At 44.2% G+C, this 12,848-nt stretch overlaps 1 pseudogene; it reads right to left on the reverse strand.

Annotated features, from left to right (window-relative positions):
• Positions 1-11,845: 11,845 nt before the first annotated feature.
• LOC145531469 (proteasome subunit beta type-6 pseudogene) lies at positions 11,846-12,563 on the reverse strand (annotated as a pseudogene).
• Positions 12,564-12,848: the final 285 nt, after the last annotated feature.

Raw genomic sequence — 12,848 nt, forward strand, 5'->3', positions numbered from 1 at the left:
TACAGCCTTGATGTACTCCTTTCCCGATTTGGAACCAGTCTGTTGTTCCATGTCCAATTCTAACTGTTGCTTCTTGTCCTGCATACAGATTTCTCAGGAGACAGGTAAGGTGGTCTGGTATTCCCTTCTCTTGAAGAATTTTCCACAGTTTTATGTTTTTAAAGAGTATTAAATATGTGTTCATTGATTTATTCTACAGTTTGTTGTTGTTCAGTCCCTAAAGTGAAAGTGAAGTCGCTCAGTCATGTCCGACTCTTTGCAACCCCATGGACTGTAGCCTACCAGGCTCCTCCGTCCGTAGGATTCTCCAGGCAAGAATACTGGAGTGGGTTGCCATTTCCTTCTCCAGGAGATCTTCCCAACCCAGGGATCAAACCCGGGTCTCCCGCATTGCAGGCAGATGCTTTACCATCTGAGCCACCAGGGAAGTCATCTGTTCAGTCCCTAAATCCCCTCCAACTCTGTGACCCCATGGACTGAAACATGCCTGTCCTTCGCTATCTCTGGGAGTTTGCTCCAACGCATGTCCATTGGGTCCATGATGCCATCCTGCCATCTCCTCCTGCCCTCAGTCTTTCCCAGCATCAGGGTCTTTTCCAATGAGTCCACTGTTAACATCAGGTGGCCAAAGTATTGGAGCTTAAGCTTCATCATCAGTCCTTCCAATAAATATTCAGGGTTGATTTTCTTTAGGATGGACTAGTTTGATCTCCTTGCAGTCCAAGGTACTCTCAAGAGTCTTCTCCAGCACCACAGTTGGAAGGCATTAATTCTTCAGTACTCAGCCTTTTTTTATTGTCTAGATCTCTCACCCCTACACGACTACTGGAAAAACCATAGCTTTCACTACGTGAATCTTAGATGTCAAAGTGAGAGCTCTGCTTTTTAATACACTATCTAGGTTTGTCATAGCTTTTCTTTCAAGGAGCAAGCGTCTTTTAATTTGATGGCTGCATTAATCATCTGCAGTGATTTTGGAGCCCAAGAAAACAAAATCTATTGTTATTTCCCCTTTTCCCACATCTATTTGCCATGAAGTGATGGGTCCAGATGCCATGATCTTAGTTTTCTGAATGCTGAGTTTAAGCCAGCTTTTTCACTCTCCTCTTTCACCCGCATCAAGAGGCTCTTTAGTTCTTCACTTTCTGCCATTAGAGTGGTGTCATTCTGCACACCACAGGTTGTTGATATCTCTCCCAGCAATTTTGATTCCAGCTTGTGATTCATCCAGCTCAGCATTTCTTATGATGTGTTCTGCATATAAGTTAGAGAAGCAGGGTGGAGATATACAGCCTTAACATATTGCTTTCTCAATTTTGAACCAGTCTGTTGTTCCATGTCCAGTTCTGATTGTTGCTTCTTTACCTGCATACAGGTTTATCAGGAGACAAGTAAGGTGATCTGGTATTCCCATCTCTTTAAGAATTTTCCACATGCATACTAATTCGCTTCAGTCATGTCCAACTCTTCGCAGACATGTCCATTGGACATATGGACTGTCCATTCCCCAGTGGACATATGGACTGTCCATTCTCCAGGCAGGAATATTGCCAGAATTCTCCAGGCCGGAATACTAGAGTGGATTGCGATTTCCTCTTCCAGCGGATCTTCCTGACCCAAGGATCAAACTCAGATCTGTTATGTCTCCTGCATTAGCAGGCAGGTTTTTTACCACTAACACCACCTGGGAAGCTTGTAATCCACAGTCAAAAGCTTTTGTGTAGTCTAAGAAGCAGATGTTTTTCTGGAATTCTCTTGCTTTCTCTATGATCTAACGGGTGTTGGCAATTTGATCTCTCATTCCTTTGCCTTTTCTAAATCCACCTTGTACATCTGGAAGTTCTCAATTCACATACTGCTGAAGCCTAGCTTGAAGTGTTTTGATCACTACCTTGCTAGTATGTGAAATGAGCATTATTGTATAATAGTTTGAATGTCCTTTGGCATTGCCTTTCTTTGGGATTGGAATGAAAACACCTTTTCCAGTCCTGTGGCCACTGCTGAGTTTTCCAAATTTGTGGAAATACTGAGTGCAGCACTTTAACAGCATCATCTTTTAGGATTTTTAAATAGCTTAGCTGTATGACTCATCAATTCAACCCCTAGCTATTTGTCCAAGAGAAATGAAACATATGTTCACAAAGAAACTTATGCACAAATGTTCATAGTTTATTCATAGCTATTACATATAATAGGCCAAAAGTGGAAACAACCCAAATATCAACCCTGAATATTTTGTTTTCCCATGGATAGAAAAACAAGATGTGCTATATCTATACAATGGACTATAACTGAACAAAAAAATAATAATAATGAAGTACTGATACATGCTACAATATGAATGGAATTTAAAAACATTATGCTAGGGACTTGCCTGATGGTCCAGTGGCTAAGACTTGGTGCTCCCAAAACGGGGCCCAGTCAGGGAACTAGAACCGACGAGTGGAAACTAAAGATCCCCCATGCTGCAATGAACCCGAGTGCCCCAACTAAGTGCAGCCAAATACATAAACTAATATAAAAAACAAGCAAACAAAAACCAAAATATTATGCTAAATGAAATAAACCAGTCACAAAAGATCACATATTTATGTGAATCTCTCTGTAGAGGCAGTGACTGCAGCCGTGAAACTAAAAGATGCTTGCTCCTTGGAAGGAAAGCTATGACAAACCTAGACACCCCTATTAAAAAGCAGAGACATCACTTTGCCAACAAACGTCCGTATAGTCAAAGTTATGGTCTTTCTAGTAGTCATGTAAGGATGTGAGAGCTGGATCATAAAGAAAGCTGAGCACAGAAGAATTGATGCTTTTGAGCTGAAGTGCTGGAGAAGACTTGAGAGTCCCTTGGACTGCGAGGAGATCAAACTAGTCAATCCTAGAGAAAATCACCATGAATATTTATCAGAACAACTGACGCTGAAGCTCCAAAACTTTGGCCACCTGATGAGAAGAGCCAACTCTGGACATATGGACTGTCCATTCCCCAGTGGACATATGGACTGTCCATTCTCCAGGCAGGAATATTGCCAGAATTCCTGGATAAGACCCTGACACTGGGAAAAACTGAAGGCAATAGGAGAAGGAGGCAGCAGAGAATGAGATGATTAGATAGCATCACTGACTCAGTGGACATGAACCTGAGCAAACTCTGGGAGATGGTGAAGGACAGGGAAGCCTGGCGTGCTACAGTCCGTAGGGTTGCAAAGAGTCAGACACGACTTAGGGACTGAACAACAACTCTGTAGAGGCAAATCTATAGAGAAGAAAAGTAGATTGATAGTTGCCTAGGGCAGGGGTGGTTGGAAGGGTAAGGAATGGGAAATGACTGCTTGTGGTACAGGATTTCTTTCTTTTTATTGTTTATTTATTTAGATGTGCCTGGTCTTAGTTGTGGCATGCAAGATCCTTAGTTGCAGCATGCAAACTCTTAGTTGCAGCATGTGGGATCTAGTTCCCCAACTAGTAAATCAGACCCAGGACGCCTGTGTTGGGAGCACAGAGTCTTAGCCACTGAACCACCAGGGAAGTCCCAGGATTTCTTTTTAGAGTGATGAAATGTTCTAAAATTAGTCTGTGGGAATGGTGGTACAACTCTGAATGTACCAAAAACCACTGAACTAGGTACATTAATTGGGTGAATTTTATACCATGTGTATTATGTCTCAATATCTTAAACTGACTAAGCATCAAAATCACTTGGGAGATGTATTTTTTTAACGTAAATTTCTTATTTCTTCCCTAGAAACTGTGATTCACTAGGTCTGGGGTGGAACCCAGGGACCTGCATTATTAATCTCTCCAGATTCTCCTGATCCTGGTGGTTCAGAAGCCATACATTAGAAAACATTACCCTGAAGGCATAGGTTTCCAGTAATTTATGCAGAATAGATGAAAATAGTAACAACAGCAAGCAAGTATTTAGTGCTTAGGCTTCCCAGGTGGTGCTAGTGGTGAAGAACTTGCCTGTCAATGCAGGAGACATAAGAGTCATGGGTTCAATCCCTGAGTCAGGAAGATCCCCTGGAGGAGGGCATGGCAACCTGCTCCAGTATTCTTGCCTGGAAAATCCCATGGACAGAGGAGCCCAGCGGGCTACAGTCCATAGGGTCGAAAAGAGTCGGGCATGACTGAAATGACTTAGCACAGCACATTTAGTGCTTATTGTGTGCTAAGTATTATTTTAAGTGATTTGCATGTCATTTACAATATGTGCATGTGTGCTCAGTCATGTTTGACTCTTTGCAACCCCTATGGACTGTAGCCAGCCAAGTTCCTCTGTCTAAGGGGTTTTTCAGGCAAGAATACTGGAGTAGGTTGCCATTCCCTTCTCCAGGGGATCTTCCCGACTCAGGGATCAAATTCGTGTCTCCTGCTTGGCAGGTAGATTCTTTCTTCCACAGAGCCACATGGTATTTAACACGTGGTATTTAAACAAATACATACACACACACATACACTACAGGTCCTGTAAGTTCCCAATCACCACATGTGGATGAGGAAACTAAGACAAAAAGAGATTTAGTAGTTTGTTTGGGGTCACGCAGCTAATAAGTGGCAGAACCATGATTCAGATGTTTGGTTAAGCTGCTATGCCTGAGAAAATGAGAGGAATTTGGATTGAATTAGGTTGGGTTGTATTGTTGCTGTAGCTGAGAAGGAAGGGTAGAGAATTGAAAGGGGGGAAATAATAAAGGAACAAACAAGGTGATTTCTTTCCTGAGATCCTAGATAATGTGTGGGTTGCCTAGAGAAGAAGGAACTGAGGCTCTGAGTCATCAGCCTTAAGCCATATACCTAGGTAGCTTTTTCTTTAGCACTTATTAAATACTCACCATTGCCAGATCCTGCACTAGGCTATGGAATTACAACCTATCAGGTCCATATTTTTTTTGTACTCCCAATAGCAAACTGACTCTGGCCATCTTTAACCTAAAGGAAATTAACTAGGAGACTGTGAGAGAGCTCAACAGGATCAAAGAGAAGCCTAGGGAACCAGACTTGGAATATCAGGACTCAAGTAGGCAGCAACACAGAGCCTGGGTAGCTGTCAAGACTACCAGGTACCACCACGAAAATGAGTGAACTTCAACCAGTTTTTAATGACCTTGCATTGTGCCATTCAAGAGTCACAATTCTGGGACCTCCCCAGTAAGAATCTGCCTTCTAATGAAAGTGACTCGGGTTCGATCCCTGGCTCGGGAACTAAGATCCCACATGCCACAGCTACTGAGCCTGAGAGCCTCAATGAAGAGCCAATGCAACAAAGACCCAGTGCAGCCAAAAAAAAAAAAAAAGAAGGCCAAAGTTCTTGGACAGAGCGTGGGATTGACTGAGATTAGGTCCTATACCTACCTCTTGGCTGTGTGTAGGGCAGCAAGAGAAAAGAATCTGTGGGAATCAGATCATGAATTGATTGTATTTGCCTTAGGACAGTACATCCTGAAGGCAATTCAGTAAAATCTTTTGGGCAAAGGTAAAAGGTGATTGCTGACAAAGGTACGTATAGTCAAAGCTGTGGTTTTTCCTGTAGTCATGTGCAGATGTGAGAGTTGGACCATAAAGAAGGCTGACCACTGAAGAATTGATGCTTTTGAACTGTGGTGCTGGAGAAGACTCGTGAGAGTCCCTTGGACAGCAACGAGATCAAACCAGTCTATCCCAATGGAAAACAACCCTAAATATTCATTGGAAGGACTGATGCAGAAACTAAAGCTCCAATACTTTGGCTGCCTGATGCAAAGAGCTGATTCGTTGGAAAAGACCCTGATGCTGGGAAAGATTGAGGGCACGAGGAGAAGGGGGCAACAAAGCATGAGATAGTTGGATGGCATCACTGATTCAATGGACATGAGTTTGAGCAAACTCTGGGAAATAGTGAAGGACAGGACGTGCTGCAGTCCATGGGGTCCCAAAGAGTTGGACACGACTCTTCCCTGTCCACTGCCACCTCCCAGAGTTTAATCAAACTCACGTCCATTGGGTTGGTGATGCCATCCAACCATCTCATCCTGTGTCGTCCTCTTCTCCTGCCTTCAATCTTTCCCAGCATCGGGGTCTTTTCCAGTGAGTCAGTTCTTCGAATCAGGTGGCCTAAGTATTGGAGTTTCAGCTTCAGCATCAGTCCTTTCAATGAATATTCAGGACTAATTTCCTTTAGGATGGACTGGTTGGATCTCCTTGCTGTCCAAGGGACTCTCAAGAGTCTTCTCCAACACCAAAGTTCAAAAGCATCAATTCTTTGGCACTCAGCTTTCTTTATAGTCCAACTCTCACATCCATACGTGACTACTTGAAAAACCATAACTTTGACTAGATGGACCTTTGTTGGCAAAGTAATGTCTCTGCTTTTTAATATGCTGTCCAGGTTGGTCATAGCTTTTCTTCAGCAACAACACAAAAGGTGATTGGATGCTGGATAGGGGGGAAAAGGAGCAAATATCCACCTATAAGGGCTTTCCCAGTGGCTCAGCAATAAAGAATCCGCCTGCAATGCAGGAGACCGACAGGAGATTTGGTTTGATCCCTGGGTCAGGAAGATCCCCTGGAGCAGGAAATGGCAACCCACTCCAGTATCCTTGCCTGGGAAGTCCCATGGGACAGAGAAGCCTGGCAGGCTTCAGTCCAGGGGGTCACAAAGAGTCAGACATGACTGAGCGATTAAACAACAACAACAAACCCACTAATAATGCTGCTGAGAAACATAGGCACTGTCCCTCCCATGCTGGAGTTTTTAGTCTAGCAGGAAGCCATACAGAATAGGAGCATTAAGACAAAATAATTAGAGGTTATGATTAGACTAATGAGGGCAACAGATCTGGATCAATGATGGTGAATAGCAGAGGACATACTATAGACTGAACTGGATTGTTAAGGAAAGCCTGTCTGAGGAGGTGATGTTTAAGCTGAGACCTAAAGGATGAGAAGGAGCTCTTGCTGTAAAGAACTGGCAAGATGGTGAGTTGTGTGTATGGAGAAGAGGGGACTAAGGTTACAATGTGCTTGCAATGAGGAAGGCCAGTGTAGGAGTGAAGTGACTGGAGGAATAGGTAAGAGTCAAATGGCCTTTGTAGGGACTTCCCTGGTGGTCCAGTAGCTGACTACTAGCTCCCAATGCAGGGGGCCCAGGTTTGATCCCTGATCAGGGACCTAGATCCCATATGCCACAACTAAGAGTTCATATGCTGCTACTAAAGATCCTTCATGCTGCAACTAAAAGATTCTGTCCCTCATGCACAGTGAAGATCCGAGGTCCTGCATGCCTCAACTAAGACCCAGCACAGCCAAATTTAAATATAAATAAAGATAAATATTTTAAAAATGGCCTTTGTAGAGCATAATGCTAAATTGGGCTTTTCGTCTAAGAGCAATGGGAAGTTCACTAAAGAGTTTCAAGGAAAGTTGGAACATGATCACAGTTTAGATTTTAAAAATAATAGCCATCTGGCTACTGAGTGAAGAATGGATGGAGGGAGTGAGGAGTGGCAGTAGGAGACCAGTGAGGAGGCTGCCGCAGTTAACCAGGTGAATGCAGACAATAGCTCGGCTCAGGATGGTGGAAAGAAGTGGGTGGATTCAAGAGATATTTTGGAGGTAGCATTGATCAGTTGTTTCCCAAATTCCCCTATTTCTTATGCCTGGCACTCAGACCCTGGCTCTTATAAAAGTCTGAGACTTCCATTAATAAAAAATTGAGACAGAAACTGAGAGCAAAATCATCTCAGATTGAGGAGTAGATAAAATCTCTAGATCTTTAAACACAACTGAAACTGCAGGAGGACTTCCCTAGTGGTCCAGTGGTTAAGAATCCACCTTCTAATGCAGGGGATGTGGGTTTGATCCCTGGTCGGGGAACTAAGATCCCACATGCCAAGGGGCAGCTATGCCTGTATGCAGCAACTACTGAGCCCTCTAGTTCTAGAGCGTGGGCATTGCAACAGAGAAGTCCACAAGCCACAACAAATAGCCCATATATATATATGGGCTATATATATATATATATATATATGGAAGCAAACACAACTGAAAGCTTTTCCCCTCCCTGGCTGCCTGATGAGTAGCTGCCATTATGTGACATGGTAACCAGCCAGGCAAGGAAATTCATGACTCACCAACTGTCGCGCCCCAAGTCAGTGGTGATACTGGGCCCAGAAATCAGGGTTCTCAACCTCTGTCTCCTATACCAGCTGCCTCTTGTTCCTGGGCTGGGTCTCTGGTGAAGCCCCTTGGGAACTCCACACCTGTTCCCTCCTCAACCCTTGGACCAAAGTATTATAAAGGCCCAAAAGGAACCAGAGATCTGGTCTTACATAGTGCCCTGAGGACAAATTTCTGGTACCTGGTACCTCAAGACCTCTCAATTTCCTTCCTGTCCCTTACCACAAATGCCCACTATTGCAAAAGCCATCCTGTTAGGAAGACCAAGTTATAAACTAGGCCTCCAAAGGCTAAAAGTGACTCTGCTTCCCCTAGCCTCTTGTCTCTGAACCTTTCTCCCTCCTTAAAGGAGCCATCCCTCCCCTAGTTATACATCCAGACCCTTTGTGCCCTCCCCCCAAGCTCACACTGCTGCTCTGGGAAAGAAGATGGTTATAGTGGGCTTTGTGAACTCCTTCCTAGAATCCATTCTTTCTTTCCCTTTTCCAAACAGGACCCTGAATTTTCAGCCATGTGATCTGAGTAAGATTGACCTCACCCCCATTTTCAGGAATGGGCCCTAAATGGCTTTAACTAACCAATACACCCCACATCCCTAGCCACAGTAACTGGTGCAGGCATGAGCACATGACCCAAGTCAGGTCAATCAGAGTCAACAAGACTCAGTTCTGGAATCTTGAATTGAGTCATTTGGGCAATGGCCTTTTCTTTTCTGCTGAGTTTGAACTGGAAGCACCCAGACCCAGGAGCAGCTGGTAGTTTAAGACAAAATAAGGTAAGGTCACGACTAAGGCCTGGCTGATTCTACTAGTCAAGATACAATGAACCAGTTTTCAGTTGAATCAGTTTATTACTTAACATAGACAGCAAGAAGAATAAGCCAGGTTTCAGTGACCCTTATCCACACACCAAAAAGGATGATACTGAAACAAAAGAGGCTGAACAATTGCAACATGAGTTGTAGGGTACCCTATTGCTGAGGAGCCAATTCTGGAGCGCAGTTAGCAGGTTTTATATCCTGCAACTCCATTCTGAGTAGAGTAGGGAAGAAAGTCCCACAGCTCCTCAGAACCTGGGAAGCAATAGAAAACTGTCTCAGGGCAGCCTCCCATGGGAGATAGGGAGGCAGGTGGAAGATGCTCTCATTACCATACAAGCCTTCCACTCTCTCATGTTCTGGAAGGATCACTAGGCATTCTGCCAAGACTTAGATAAGCTGTTCAAACTTTTGCCAGTGTGCCCTATATGAATGAATGTACACAAGGTAACTGTGGTGTCCTGGCAGAGACCTTCCCCAACAGTATCACATGGGGAAGGAGAGGGCCTGTCAAGAATTAAGCTAATTCCCAGGAAGTGTTTTGGAAAAATTAGAAAAGACTGGATCTCAGTTCCATTATTTGAGCCACTGAATCAAGCCTTGCCTGCAGCAGTTATTTTTTTTTTAATATGTATTTACTTTTGGCTGCTCTGGGTCTTCATTGCTGTGTGGGCTTTCTCCAAGTGCAGTGAACAGAGGCTACTCTTCCTTGTGGCCTGTGGGTTTCTCATTGTGGTGGCTTCTCTTGTTGGGGAGCACAGGCTCCAGGGACATGGGCTTCAGTAGTTGGAGCTCGAAGGCTCTAGAAAGGGCAGGCTCAGTAGTTGTGGTGCATGGGCTTAGTAGCCCCATGGTATGTGGGATCTTCCTGGATCAGGGATTGAACCCGTGTCCCTTGCACTGGCAGGCAGATTCTTAACCACTGAGCCATGAGGGAAGTCCCTGCAGCAATTATTGATGGACATTTCACCAATTTCTTTTTCTAATTTAATCTAGCTCGAGTTCAGTCGTTAGTCACTTGCAATCAAAAGAACAGATAAGTTCTAGATTGGTTCTAGATTTAAGTGTTGAACAGATTTAAGTGTAAAATAGATGTAGGTAGGTATAGATATAGATATAGATAGGTGTAGATATAGATAAGTAAGTAAGTGTTAGTCGCTCAGTCATGCCTGACTCTTTGCAACCCCATTGACTGCAGCCCACCAGGCTCCTCTGTCCATGAGATTTTCCAGGCAAGGATACTGGAGTGGGTTGCCATTTTCTTCTCCAGGGGATCTTCCCAACCCAGGGATCGAACCCAGGTCTCCTGCACTGCAGGCAGATTCTTTACCAACTGAGCTACAAGGGGAGCCTAGATATAGATAGGTATCAACCAAATAAGATACCAATTTTATCTTAACCAATACAACAGAAGATGGAACTCAGCCTCCCAAAGAACTCTCCTATACTTCCCTAACTTCAATTACCAATTGCATGTTGATAACTCTCAGATCTTTATTTCCAGCCCAGATTTCTCCTGTTGATATTCAGACATTTTGTATCAAACTACCTCCTAAACATTGCCAGCTGGATATCCCAAAGTCACTTTAAACTCCAAGTATCTAAAACTGAGCTCATGGTCTTCTTTCCAACAACTCACTCTTCTCCTTAATTCCTTATCTCTGTGAATGGCAGCATTAATCTTTCAGTATCTCAGCCAGAAACCTAGGAATCAGCCTTGATACCTCTCACTTTCCCATCCCTTATATATTTTGAAGCTTTGACCTAAATATTAGTCAAATCTACCTACTCCTCTCCATCTTCACTGCCACCACCCTAATCTAAGCCACCAGCATTGCTCACCTACACATGTAGCTGCTGTTCTCTCTTGACTGGTTTCCTGCTGCCACCCTGCATCCTCCAGCCATTCTTCATGCCTGACATTTATTAACTGAATGAATGAAGGGACAAGTGAATATCACTAACCTCTCACTTAAAATCCTTCACTGGTTTTCTTTTACACTTAAATCTATCCTACATTTAAATCTAGAACCAAAGCCATGGGACTTCCCTGATGGTCTAGTGGCTAAGACTCTGTTCTCCCAATTTGGGGGGCCTGGGTTTGATCCCTGGTCAAGGAACTAGGGTTTCCCTGGTGATTTGAATGGTTAAGAATCTGCCTGCAACTCAGGAGAACTGGATTCAGTTTCTGGGTCAGGAAGATCACTGGAGAAGGAAATGGCAACCCACTCCAGTATTCTTGCCTGGAAAATTCCATGCACAGAGGAGCCTGGTGGGTTATAGTCCATGGGGTCGCGAAGAGTCAGACACGACTGAGCGACTAACTTTCTTTCAAGGAACTAGATCCCACATGCCACAACTAAGACCCAGCACAGCCAAATAAAAATAAATAAATATTAAAAAGAAACCAAAGTCCCCTTGTAAGACTGCTTACAAGGGCTCACATGATCTATCCCCCTACCTACCTCCCTTGCCCCATCCTTCACTTTTCTGCCCTATTTGCACCAGAAAAAATAGACTATCAATGATCATGCCCTTGGTACATTATACTTTGTACATCCCAACAGCATCTGTCCTCGCTTGGCAAAGTCCTACTTATCCTTCAAGGCTTATTCTTAGTCTCCTTCTCTGTGAAGACTTTGATTTCATCAAGGAATCTGTTCTTTCAATATGCTTCCAAAGCACTTAGCAGCTGCCTCTAACCTGCACTCAATGATCACTATCTGATAATTCTGTTATCTGAAGTATGTAGGAGTCTTATTCTTCTATGCATTTTGTCTACTGACTCTTTTTTTTTCCTCAGTGGCAAGCTGTTTATTGAATTTTGCAGCAGTATGGGGTACCTCCTATTGTATCTTAGAACCCCAGGATTCAGAGAGGTGATAAAGTGGCAATGGTGAATTGAACAATCTCGTCTCCCAGGAGATCCTGCCATTCTACCCCTGATTCTGCAATAGCTGCCAGGCAGATCATGCTGCTGCTGGAACTGTCCTGTTTCATGGCCAAAGATAGAGTATTGGCAGTGGATTGCAGGCATTCTTTCTTGGTCATGCCTTCCCAGTGGGTAGCCTCAACATAGCCATAGATATAAGAGCTCCCGGAGTCCCTGATGGTGAAGGCCTACCTTACCATCATACCCTCCATGGGTACCAAGGACATTTGTCCCCCTTCTTGGGAGTCCTAGCCCTCAATGGTGATTCCTGCCATCAGGTCTTCTCGGTATCAATAACACGTCTCCTTAAGGAGGCTGGCTGCAGTGTATACCAGTGGAGGCTCAGTCAGCTCAACACAGTGCAAACCAAGCTGATAAGTGACAGCATCAGCTTCTGCTTGAGTATCAGCTGCAGAGCCTGAGTGGCAACAGAAAATACCACCGTGGATAGGGGTCAGCTTGTCAGTCACTCGATGGTGATGTATGACTCTGTGGTTGTTCTGGAGTTGGCTTCTAGAATCATGTCCCCATCAAACTGCATGGCCATGACAGGGATCCCTGTGGAGACTTCCTGGTTTTCCCAGTCAGAGACAATGGCCTCAGGCCCCCAGACTGGTGCTGCCTCCCTCCCTGAGCAGCTGCTAAGGTGGCCGCCATCTTCCTGCACTGGTATTGTTATGCCTACTGAACCTTAGTCATGATGGATTGTTTCCTTGTATACTTAAGCAGTGGTTTCCTAGTGGATTATTAGCTGTTTGGAAAGGCTCTATATATAGGAATTCTGTGTAACCTGCAATGGTTGGGGGAGGAAGGGGCTCCATGGAGGAGATCTGGAGAAGATTTGCATTAGTTTCTGCTAGGAATCTGAGACATACTTTTGGAGTAGATCGCCTTAAATGTTAATTTCTCAGCCTTGGAATTTCCTAGATATGCAGGTAATGT

Source organism: Giraffa tippelskirchi, chromosome 13 (genome assembly GCF_054371585.1).
Source record: "Giraffa tippelskirchi isolate mGirTip1 chromosome 13, T2T-mGirTip1v1.2.pri, whole genome shotgun sequence".
Classification (NCBI taxonomy): Eukaryota; Metazoa; Chordata; class Mammalia; order Artiodactyla; family Giraffidae; genus Giraffa; species Giraffa tippelskirchi.